Raw genomic sequence first — 11,518 nt, 5'->3', positions numbered from 1 at the left:
AATCAGAGTTAGTCTTTTTTACGATATTGAAACATTAATGGGTGGTACATGAATTTTGAAGAGTATAATTGAGGTAGTCTTAGTGAGTTAGTCAGAGTGACTAGAGATATTGATGAAGAATCAAATGCAGAACCATCTATCTTCGAATTATTGATTTAGAAGAAATCGCAGAAGAATCTAGAGGAGGAAGAGAGTGTCAGAGAGGGGTGCTACGCAAGCGTCGGTGTTAGAGAGGTCGTCCTGATTCCTGTCCTGAAGCCTTTGTCGCCTGACCTTTCCCGGAGGACCTTTCCCAGCTCCTTGGCCAGGGGGGTTGGTTTTCACACCATCCTAGGAAATTATAATTTCCGTGAATGTGCAGATGTTCTTTTCTCTCTATCCTCTCCTTTCGAAGCATAAGTCATTGCAATAGTATGAAGTATGTGTTTGATGATTGATTAATTGAATTTTCCTTCCTATGAGTAACTGTACTTTGAGCAATGGTTCACATGAAATTAATTTAGATAAAGATTTAAACTTTTCCCAGAGTCTGTGGTTATTCCATTGCAAAAGAAAAATAATTCATGTCATTTCACCATCAACTAGTTCAACTAATGGTCCATTGACCAGAGGAAAGAACTTTTTGATCAGTGAAAAGATTAGTGGAGAACACGAGGTGACTAATCTTAAAGTGGTAAACATCAAACTTTGACTCCAACGGTTAGTACCAGGCTGTGTGTGTATGTGTGTTTTGTGGGCCCAAATGAGTACATGGGTATGGAGCTATGGTTATTATTGACTAGTTTGGTGATCAGTATTGATTATTGATTTATGTTTAACAAAAAGAGTCCGCGTCTTGTTTTATGTTGTCTGGAAAATTCCCGAGGAATGAATAGCGGGTGGTAAATGGAAGCCACACTGCAGTGAGGTTACTCGTCTGTTGGAATAGCACTGAGAAGCTACACAGGGCTGGCAGTGTTAAATTAGGGATTATTTTGTATAAAAGTTGTGTGAATGATAGGGAAAAGGGTTCGCTGGTGAAACTTTGGTCTTATATCACCTTGAAAGGGTAACACTGAAGGAGTAACATGTTCTCTTGAGCTTGAATGAAGGGTAAACAGAGGTTTTTACTCGCAGTAGAAGAGGAGCAATTCTGAAACTCCAGAGTAAGTCGGAAATCTATACTTTGTTTAGTGGTACAGGCAGAGCAGCGAATGTTTTTATGTTGTTACCAATGAAAATCAGTTAAAAGAAAGGTAAAGAAATAAGTTTTAGTATTCCTTGTGACGTGAGGGTCAGTCGCCAGAGCTGCACTGACGTCACAAAGAGCCGCGCTGGGATAGGTTGAAGGCCTGTGACTGACACGGAATTGTAAAGGAGGAGTCAGTAGTAAGGAGCAGAACTGACGACATTGAAAAAAGTCCGTGCTGGGATTGGTCAGACAACAAGCGTGGGCCACAACCTGATTGGGTCTTTGGATGAAACTTGTTTTAAGATTGGGTGGTGAAAATGTATTTATTGGATTCTGATTTGCCTTTTGGTGTGAGTCGCTCGGACAGAAAAGCTTGAGGATTTGCAGATTATTGTTTTATGTATTGAGTGTCCAGAATGTATGGAGAAAAGAGGAATATTTCATTTATAAAGAAAATTCCTATTCCGCCGCCGAAAACGCCTGCTTCATTTATGATGATGGAGAGAGGATATCATATATGTGTATGGATCGAGAATTAGATATAGTACATGAAAGGTGATGGTGTTTTAGCTTTTCCAGAACATGGGACGTTTAATGGAAGAATTTTACAGGATCTGAGAATGTGGATGAATGATTTAGATCTGAGACCTTGGTTAACGCAGTATGTGGCTTTAGAAGAATGGGAGACTGAGTCATAAGAACGAGAGAAAAACAGGAGTGGAAGATACATGGGTCATTTCCCTAGGTATTTGTGTGAGTCACATGAGGGTCAGCTGATGCAATAGAGAAGAGCAATGGTGTCAGAAGGATTATATCCAGTGTTAATGGCTGAGGAACAGTCATGGGGCAAGAGTAAAGAGAAAATAAAACACCTGAAAGTGACAGGATATGGTGAGACAGATGATGAATTATTGAGTACATTTTAACTAAAAACCCTCCACCATACCAAGAAGGACCAAGTAGAGTCACTCCAAATGCACCAGTACTAGGAACACCTTTGATTCCACACATTTTACATGACCCATCAGTTCATAGGGTACTTCAAGATAAGGAAAAAGAAGAATTAAATACAAATAGAGAGGAATTAATACAGAAGATAGACCAATTAGATTTTAACCCTGCAGCATTGACAATACTAGTAACTATAGGTCCTGTTGTTCCATTGTATGGATACAAAATAAATTGCCCAAAACCACAACTGTAACTACTCCCTTGAGTAACCTCAGAAAGGAAATTGTAATAATGTACAATCAAGCCAGTGAGTGCGATTCAGTGATTTCATTAATGGATTTACCAATAAGAGAATCAGTAATGAACCCCGAAAAAGAGTTACACACAGTAGTTTAAAAGAAGGAAGATCAGTGGTATCCTCTGGAGCCAGAAGTTCAACAGCAGTAACCCCAGAAGATCTGGAGAGATGGGCACAGGGAATAGAAAAACAAAGCCCACCCCCAAAGATTTTAGATATTTATAAACTAAAAGTAGAATTGGAAGAAATGATAGCTGGAAATGTGGGAATAGATAGATTAAACACATACAATGAGAAAGAGTTGTTGTTTATATGTAGGAGTATAAGCAGAAATGCGAGATTATTTCATGAGAAATTGACAGAACTTGCCTCTGAGATGGGAATGGAGATAGGGAGATCAAAAGTGCTACAGAAACCATATCGAGTGGAGTTTACTGACAAAGATTTAGAAAATATGAATGTGTCTGGAAAGAAGTTACAGGTAAAGGAGTTGATGAATATTTTGCAAAAGTGGGGAGACATTGACAAATGGAGAATAAGGTGGACAAGGAAGAAAGGAGGAAGCACAGGCAAAAGAAATGTCCACTGCAAATTGGTTAAAAGAAACAGGAAAGGTAGAAAGATTGTGTCCCATGACAGAGGTGCCTGGTGATGGATATGTTCATGTTCCATAGAGTCGACAAGATATTTAGTCATTTACCAATGATTTCCAAATATTTAGAGAGAAACCAGTTGAATGGTACCAACAAGTTGAGAGGTTTGTGAAGTTTCGAAGGTTCTGTTGAAAGATTTGGATGGTCTGTTTGATATAGTGGTACCTGCCTATTTATGGACAGAATGTAAGATCATAGTTGATTGGCCAAGTGAAGAATATCCAAGAGTTGCGAAAACAGGACAGGGGAGGAGAATTCATATCGCCTGACGCCCGTGACATATTGATTGTTGTCAGGGGGAAGAAGATTTATTGTCTATTTTGTCCGACGGACAACTAGACATTAAATCAAAGTAAATGGAGACGCCCCTACTTGGCACCGCCCCTACAGCTATTGGCTAGGTGAGTGGCCGGTAGTGTTCTCTCAGATGCAACTTCTCTTTACTTCTGGTTGTAGCTTCTGCAGGCGTGCATAGCTCTTGTGGGAATAAGAACAATTGCCTGCCTATGAGAGCTCTACAAGTCTATCTCGCTCAATTTACTAATGCCGTAGTATTTGTGATGGAACGGGATGCCGTATACAGAACTTACAATTTATTTTCCTTGCAGGCTAGAATTTTAAAAACACATTTTTGTGTTTTACTAGCTGCCAATGTTGGTGGCTAGTGCTGAAAACTGGACACTTTTGCTCCGCAAGCTTATGAAGTAGGGGACAGAGGCAGCAGAAGGAGAATGAAACCGGGATGAGCAAGGAGCGGGGTCTATGAGAGCGGGCGTAGACTCTGCCAGTATATATATACACATACATTTTTTTTCTCACTAAGTGCCACAATAATACATGGAGGAACTCCATAGGAAAGTTATTTTTTCTTGCTTTAGGTTATAATAAGAACGCAATATAAAATCTGCTGAGGCACGGTAACTCCTTTCTTCCGTCTGTTGGTTGTCTGTTTTCACTTTCTCCTGTGGTGCGTCTGTTCAAAGAAATCAAAGTATGGTGGAGATTGCTCATGCAGGATAGTGAGTTTACATTTACAAGCCTTATTTGCTGGTGCACCAGAAAGCATTCCTGCATGGGTATCACTGGAAAGGACTGTCTCATCTGGCGTGCGGGGTCCCATTTGGCTCAGATTCTATCCTGTTCTAACCATGGCGGCTCTGCAGGGGTTGGAGCAGTCGGCTGTAGCTGTGCTAAAGAGAGAAGTGGAGTTGGATGGTGCATCAAGTTCCAAGAGACCCTGATTTGCTGCTCGGAGGACATAGACCTTGTTATTCAGGTTCTGAAAGGTGAGCTTTTGTTCGGGAGAGGCGCTGAAAAGTGGTCAGTGTGGCGAGGCATTTCAGGGTGTTTTTATTCAACGTGGGCTTATTTTATGTGTAAAATGAAAGAGTTATGATTTTGGCTCTTTTAGCTTTGGATCTTTTAGCTACACACTTAGCCCAGCATCTTGAAGGCCTTTTGTGTGATGTGATACTCATAGCTGCCAATTTTCTATTGGTTATGGGTGACATTTCCGTGGTTGCAGTGTACTTTAAAACCAGTGACATTCTGCTGCCAAATGTTGGACACCTCAAGTGACATTTTATTGTGAGTGAATGAATAACAAAGACATGTAAAGAAATGCATATCAGAAATTAACCCTTTTGAAAAATGAGAACTGCAGCGAAACACCTGAAATGGACGACCTAGCCACTGGGCATGTTTTGAAAAGAAAACAAGTAAAGAACGTGAGGCTGTCTGTCTGAGGAACCAATGCATAATATTAGGAATAAATATAATCTACAATTAACCAATGTAGCAATATGGTCAATTTAATTCTCAAAAATACTTTGCCATACTAAGGGTCAGGGCAGGACATTCTTTTAAGATCTGAATAGTATGGATCCTCAATGGTCTGAAAGAATACTTTATTAAAAAGAAGCAGTAACCTTTAATATTTAATATAGTGCTTCAACCTGCACTCCTGCCATTTCTAAGCATAAACAAAACACATAGCTGCTCTGTACAGGAGAATTATTAATTGCAACTGTATCATTTAATGATATATTACGCATTAGAGTGAAAACAACATACTTTTTAGTCAACACGTAGTTTGCCCAATAGTAATACTGTCTCCATTTTTCTCCATGCTCTCTGGAAAAGAAACTACAAAGCAAGGAGTGAGACCTTATTCTACAATCCCACCAAATTAGGTGGTGTTTTCTTCCCGCTTCCACCCTAGACACAGATTTTGTCCGAACTTTGACATGAGCAAATATTTGCCCATGTCCATGATGCGAATAGGCTGTGGAAAGATTTGTGAAAACTTCCAAATGCGTTATTTTGTGGGTGTGCACAAAATTTCCAGGGCATTCCAACCCTAAAACACCCTCTTCTCACACCTCAGAAAATATTAATTCACAAGAATATGTAGGTGTATCTTTTACAAGTGCACATCCACACTCTGAGCCTAACAAACTGAAAAGCTGTGCTATTTGGGAATCGAAGTTGAAACAAGCATTGGCAAAAAAGAGAGCCTTAAACAGCCAAAGAGATTAGGCGTGTGCAACGTGTGCCAAGGAGGACCAAACGCATACTAGATTTTCAGGATTATCATATAAAATAAACAGATACTAATTTAATCTCATTAGAACGAATTTGAATAGTAGGTAGTCATTTTGAAAGTCTGGCCATGGATTCTGACCTGCCCTCATGGACCTATGCTGGACATCATTGCCACTTTCCTACAAACTCTTCCCCTTCTGCAACATACATTTGTATGTTTTATACATCTGCAGAATGTCCTACCTTAGAAGAGAAAATGAGTGGCGTCTTCCAGCCTTTTTTGGAAATCCCTGGATATCTTTGCGGGCAGTATCTCTGCTCCAGTCAGTGCCAAATTAGGCACATGTTATGCAAACCGTTCCTGTCAGGTACAGCTTGTTTATAGAGAGCGCTTGGGTCTATCTTTAGTGGGTGTTTATGTCTGCGCTGGGGCAAGTCTCTAGGAGTGTGGGCCTGCAAGTGTTTATCCATTAAGTGATGTACGAGTCTATGCATCTATAGGGTAGCTATGTGTTTGTGTAATGGCGTTTGAGTGTGCTAGTTTGTCCCGGGACGGTGTGTGATTGTAGTTGGGTTGTGTGGTTGTGCAATGAGTATGTCAATTGGCAAGATGAAAGGGGAAGAACAAATTCGGCTGGAAGCAGGCCAGACGTCTCGTGACAGACAGCACCTCCTCAACTGCACAGCATTTCTCATCTATTTCTTTTTTACTGCAACCCTGAGGTACCCTACCTTAATTTTGACTTCAGAAGATCGTGCTACCAGAATATTATAAACAAAATATTGAGGGACAAAATTTTGAGAAGGTAATTGGTAAGTAAAGATTTACTATTCTTAACTCCAGACTCTATATTTTGGTTCTCAATATTTTGGCAGCATGATGTTTCTGCACTAGTTATTTCCACATACAACCAACATGGATCGATGTGCAAATATGCTGCAGCTTGTTTTTGGACCAGTATATCCAAACTACCATACCTAAAGTCAACTATTCAAGATCCTTCCAAGATAATACGGAGGCAGCTATTCACAATTTCAAGAGCAGTCGCAACTCGGATGGATGCTAATTGGTTAAACAAAATTATGACAAAATGACTCCTGCCACCTTCTGTCTGGTGGCCTGCCAAACCTATCCTAATCACACCACATCTGCTATAAATGTGTGCATCATATTTGACTCAACCCTCTCTTTTACGTTACAAATTAAACATTTTGCCTGTCTGTCTTTTGAAGAGGAAAATTATAAAGACGCTTCTTGATCTGGTTCATAAAGAGACTACGAAAACAATGTATTCTTTAATTACGTCCCATCTGGACTACTTTTAACAGTCTCTACCTTGGTTTTCCAGTATATTTGATACACTGACTTCAGCTAATTCAAAATTCAGCATCATGACTAATCAGGAGAGTGTTGAGGCGCCATCAAATCTCTCAATTTTTGAGGCATCTGCACTGGCTTCCGGTGGAATAGCGTATCAACTTCAAAGCTCGAACAATGGCTTCCAGCGCTTATCATGGTGAGGTCCCACGTTATCTGCTGAATAGAAAGTCTCTGTAGACTCAAATGTGGGTGCGTATATCCAACAATAGTCATCTTCAGAGGCTTACAACAATTCTCAAGGCTAGTCGTAGCAGCAACCGTTTTACTGTACACAAGGCAAAATTATGGACAGTCTTTCTTTTTAGTTACTGTTAATTGACTCTGTCAGCCTTAAAAAGGCAACTTAAAACTTGCTGTTTGACTCCGTTTAGTTTCTTGTTACTTTGGCCTGCCTTGACGGTCTGCTAGAGTACTGGGATGCTGCCTTCGAAGCAGCTGTGCGCTTTAACAAGTGTCATTTGATTGATTTATTGAAGATCATTTATTGTTATGTTTTAGCACTTAGAGCCATATGTATGAACACATTTTCCCATAGACACAGAATGGGTAAAACCCTTTGATACATCTGGCCCTTAATGAGAATATCGCTTTTCTCAGCAATAAAGTCAAGTTTGCCAACAACATTTTTGCAAATCATTGATAAATCACTGGTCAGTTTTATTAAAACAAAAATCCATTAATGGCTCTGTGTCATCCCACGCAATTGATTTGGGAATAGGTGGGACAAGTTAATTGTCTTACAGGACATGTAGGTTTATGATGCATTTTATCCCATGGACAAGAAGATTATTTTAAAATTTCCACACCCATGCAGGAGCACCCTCAGATGAGGTGATGAAGAAATATCACCATATAATTACTTTCTTGAAAGGGAAAATTCCTCCTAAAGAAACAGATTGGGTAAAGATAGATAGAACGACCCAAGATCCAAATGAATCTGTTCACGCGTATTATGAACGTCTGCTGGAAGTGTTTAACCACTTCGACGCTAATGACAAAGCCAGCTCGTCATGGGCGTTACCTGCCCTGCGCTCATGACGAGCTGGCTTTGTCACAAACAAGCCATTTGCTCCTCTTTCAGCGCAGGGCAGGTAAACGCGGTAGCGCTGAAGGTGTTAAGCAGTACAGTGGCTTTGAGAACATTGGAGATAAGGATATGGGTCATTTTGTGTAAGGTCTGAAACAAGATGATTCAACGACATACGTTGTGTTGGCAGGGAAAGCCTATTGATGATATTTTAAAATACGCAAAGTATTGTGGGTGTGAGAAGTTGGCCTGGCATATGATGTCCACAATTCTAGTGGGCACCTTGCACCAGTCCAAACGACCCTTATTGATGGTAGGTTTAAGACAACCTTTATAGAAAGCTATCCTAGTGGTAGCAGGGGAGAGCAGCCTTCAGGCTAAGTCTTGAAGGAATGTAAAGCAGCTTGTTTTACCAGTCTATAATCCCTTGAATGATCAAATGAAAGGAGAACCACACTAGGTATATATCAAATATATATGTATTTATTCTAAACACAACCCCTCTAGTCTCTTTATGAGGCTAGAGGCAAAAGTACAATACAAGAACTTAAATAGCACACAGTAAATAGCACAGTATACGTTTTGCCCTAGGGGCCTCACAAACCCTATACTAAGAAAGTGGTATAAGTACCGCTGTAAAGATAGAGACAAAGCCTAGGGCCTGTAGAACCGCTGGGGCAACCAGGAACCACCCAAGGTAGGGACGCAGGAGACCCACTGGGGACGCGTGCAGGGTCTAAACACAGCCGCGAATCACCATTGACTTCTATGGAGAAAGTTTAAGTTACAAAGTTAAAGATTAGGGACACTTAGGAGTGGACTACGGTGGAACCCCTTCAGTACTGGACACTTCGAGAGTCAAGACCCACGGGAGCACCGAAGTACTCGCGTTACCTCACCCAGGGAAGCCGGGTGCATAGGTGTCTTTTCGTGTCAGGTTTCGTCCTGGTTTCCAAAGGAGAGCTGCAAAGAAGTCCTGCAGGCGACCAGGAGAAAAGTGTCCGGATGGATCCAAGGATGGATCAGAGATCTGAAGAACCTGAAAGCAGAAGGGACAGAGTCTGGGTCATTAGCCAGTGACCAGGATGGCGACAAGAGGATGCCAGCCGATGTCTGGTGCTTTCAAGTGAAGTAGGTGAAGCTTGACTCTTCAGCCACGAGGACCAGGAGGTGTCGACGACGGCCAGCAGCTGGATTCGAGGTGTCCCACAAAGGATGTCAAGTGCTGCAGCGTCGGAATCCGGATTGGACCCAACTAGCCTTGGCAACAGCAACCCACGCAAGATGACAAGATCTGAGGGACTCACCCTTTGGAGGGGAGTCAGGGCACATCTGGGGCAACCAGGGAAGCCCAAGAAAAAGTAGATTCCTTCGTGGGGACCCACTAGCCAATGGACTAGGGATCGTGAAGGCGTCTCGAGCGGAAATGCTGAAAGCGGGCCCACGGAACACTCGTGGAGTGTAGGCCCACAATCTTCGATGCAAAAGGTGCTCAGGGCTTGGACTACAAGTAGCCCAATGCACAACTTCAGGAAAGCTCGGGACGTCAGTGCACTAGCAAATGTGCAGGATGTCCAGGAGTTCTGGTCCCACATCTCTCGCGATAGCTACAGGTCTCAGCTTCGCTGGGGACTCGTGTCAGCCTCTGAGAGGTCTGGAAGTCCGTGTCCTGTGTCGCAGATTCTTCAGGATCCGGTGGGAGCCTCGAAAATGCAGACCGGCAAGATGCTTCTTTGGTGCCTGTTTGAACAGGGGAGTCACTCCTTGACTCCAAGGGAGATTTCTTCCGTCTTCCAGTCGATATGGAATGTCGATGATCCAAGATTTCTGTATCAGAGTTTCGTCCAGGGTAATCTAAAGTCCTAGGGACTGGGTTCCTATACTTCTACTACGTTTAGGGGTTGGACTAACTCTAGGGTCCCACCTATGGTAGGACCTGGGGAGGGGGTTGTTACACCCCTTCCCCTTTGTCCAGTTTCGCACCAGAGCTGGGGCTGAGTGCCCCAGCAAATGGTTTGAACTGGAAAATGCACGGGGACACCTTGTGTGCCCCAGACACTGTCTGAAAAGCATTCACTGAATGCAACCCACCCTGCCCCAATACACTAAAGCCTTTCTGGGGAAGTGCTGGCACCTCCCTGGACAGGAACCCTATTATCCAAGCCTCCCCTGCCGAAGTTTCGTCCAGCAGCAGGAGGTCAGACTAGTGTCTGCGGCAGCAGCATCCATTTTGTGATGCTGGGGCTCTTAAACTATTATCGGGAAAGTAAGTGTGTACATGTCTTCTCCCTCTAGAAGAGTGGAATACTACCCCCGCCGCCAGAAATGGTGTGGGGTAGTATTCCAAAGTGTTTGACACCTTACACGACATGTTTTGATAAAGCCAAACCAAAGTTAGCATTAACCGCGAGGATTATAATGCACTTAAGAGTATATGGTATGGCCACATCACCGAACAGCTGTAAGGAAGGGATTCCGAAATCTGCAGAGGGGCGCAGCTCATGCTAGGGCACCCTCTTACACCCAACCAAGCACTCTGCTTTCAGGATTGTCAAGGCCTGCCATAGGAGTGACGTATAGGTTAATATGGGTCTGTTTTAAAAGGTAGATATAGGTATACTATAACTAAGTAAGGGGTGTTTACACCACCTTACCCAGGCTGCAAGTGCAGACCTGTGGTGCCATTTTGGAAGGCTTCCCAGGGGTGGCATAATACATGCTTCAGTCCCTGGTAGGCCTCTGGGGTACCTATGCCCTTGGTACCATATATTAGGGACTCACAGGGGTAACCCAGTAACCAATCTGGAGTGTACCTAATGTACAGGATATCAATTTAGAGAGAGAACAGATAGGCTGTGGTCCCGATTAGCAGGGCCACAGCCAGACTAAAGTCGATAATCCTGTGAAACACAGCACAAAGTGGAGATAACCATAGTAAGCAGATCCTACTCTCCTACAGTGGGGATGATATGGAGGCAAGACATAAAAAACTAAAAGAGAAAATGATGTGGGCCAAGTGAAATTAGCAGAACAACAGCAACTTCAATATTAAATAGTCAGATGAAAGAACAGAATCAGAGTGATCATGTGGTGAGTGGTGATCAATCAAGAGGACAAATGAATAGAGAGGATGCAAAGAAGAAGTTTCCTTGTCATGGGTGCGTAAAGCTTGGACATTGGAAAAACGTGTGTAAGAGTATTCAGAATAATAATGGGCCAAACCAAAATTTAAATCCACAGAGGCAGAATGAGGTGCTTATGAATCAGCCACAGCAGGTAGTTAATCAGCAGTGTCAGGTGCCACCTGCCCCTATGCCAAATTTTGTGAACAAGCCAAAGTAGAGTGCGGATGCCGAATTTCAAGGAGGAAGTGGTAAGAAATATTCTGTGATTTCACAATACGTTTTACAGAATAACTATGAAAGTGAGAATGAGCAATGATGGTGCCTTAGGGGGGAGGAAGGAGACAGACATCCCAAACCTACCCCTCTCG

General features: G+C 42.5%; 1 protein-coding gene across 3 annotated transcripts in view; it reads right to left on the bottom strand.

The window, feature by feature from the left end:
• Positions 1-11,518, bottom strand: part of ATF6 (activating transcription factor 6) — a 1,455,481-nt gene that overhangs the window by 1,423,373 nt on the left and 20,590 nt on the right. The gene's annotated exons all lie outside the window — the stretch shown is intronic.

The sequence above is a fragment of the Lissotriton helveticus genome, chromosome 1_1 (genome assembly GCF_964261635.1).
Source record: "Lissotriton helveticus chromosome 1_1, aLisHel1.1, whole genome shotgun sequence".
In the NCBI taxonomy this organism is placed as follows: Eukaryota; Metazoa; Chordata; class Amphibia; order Caudata; family Salamandridae; genus Lissotriton; species Lissotriton helveticus.
The sequence above is the reverse complement of the archived record's forward strand: the minus strand, read 5'-3'. Positions and strand labels throughout refer to the sequence as shown.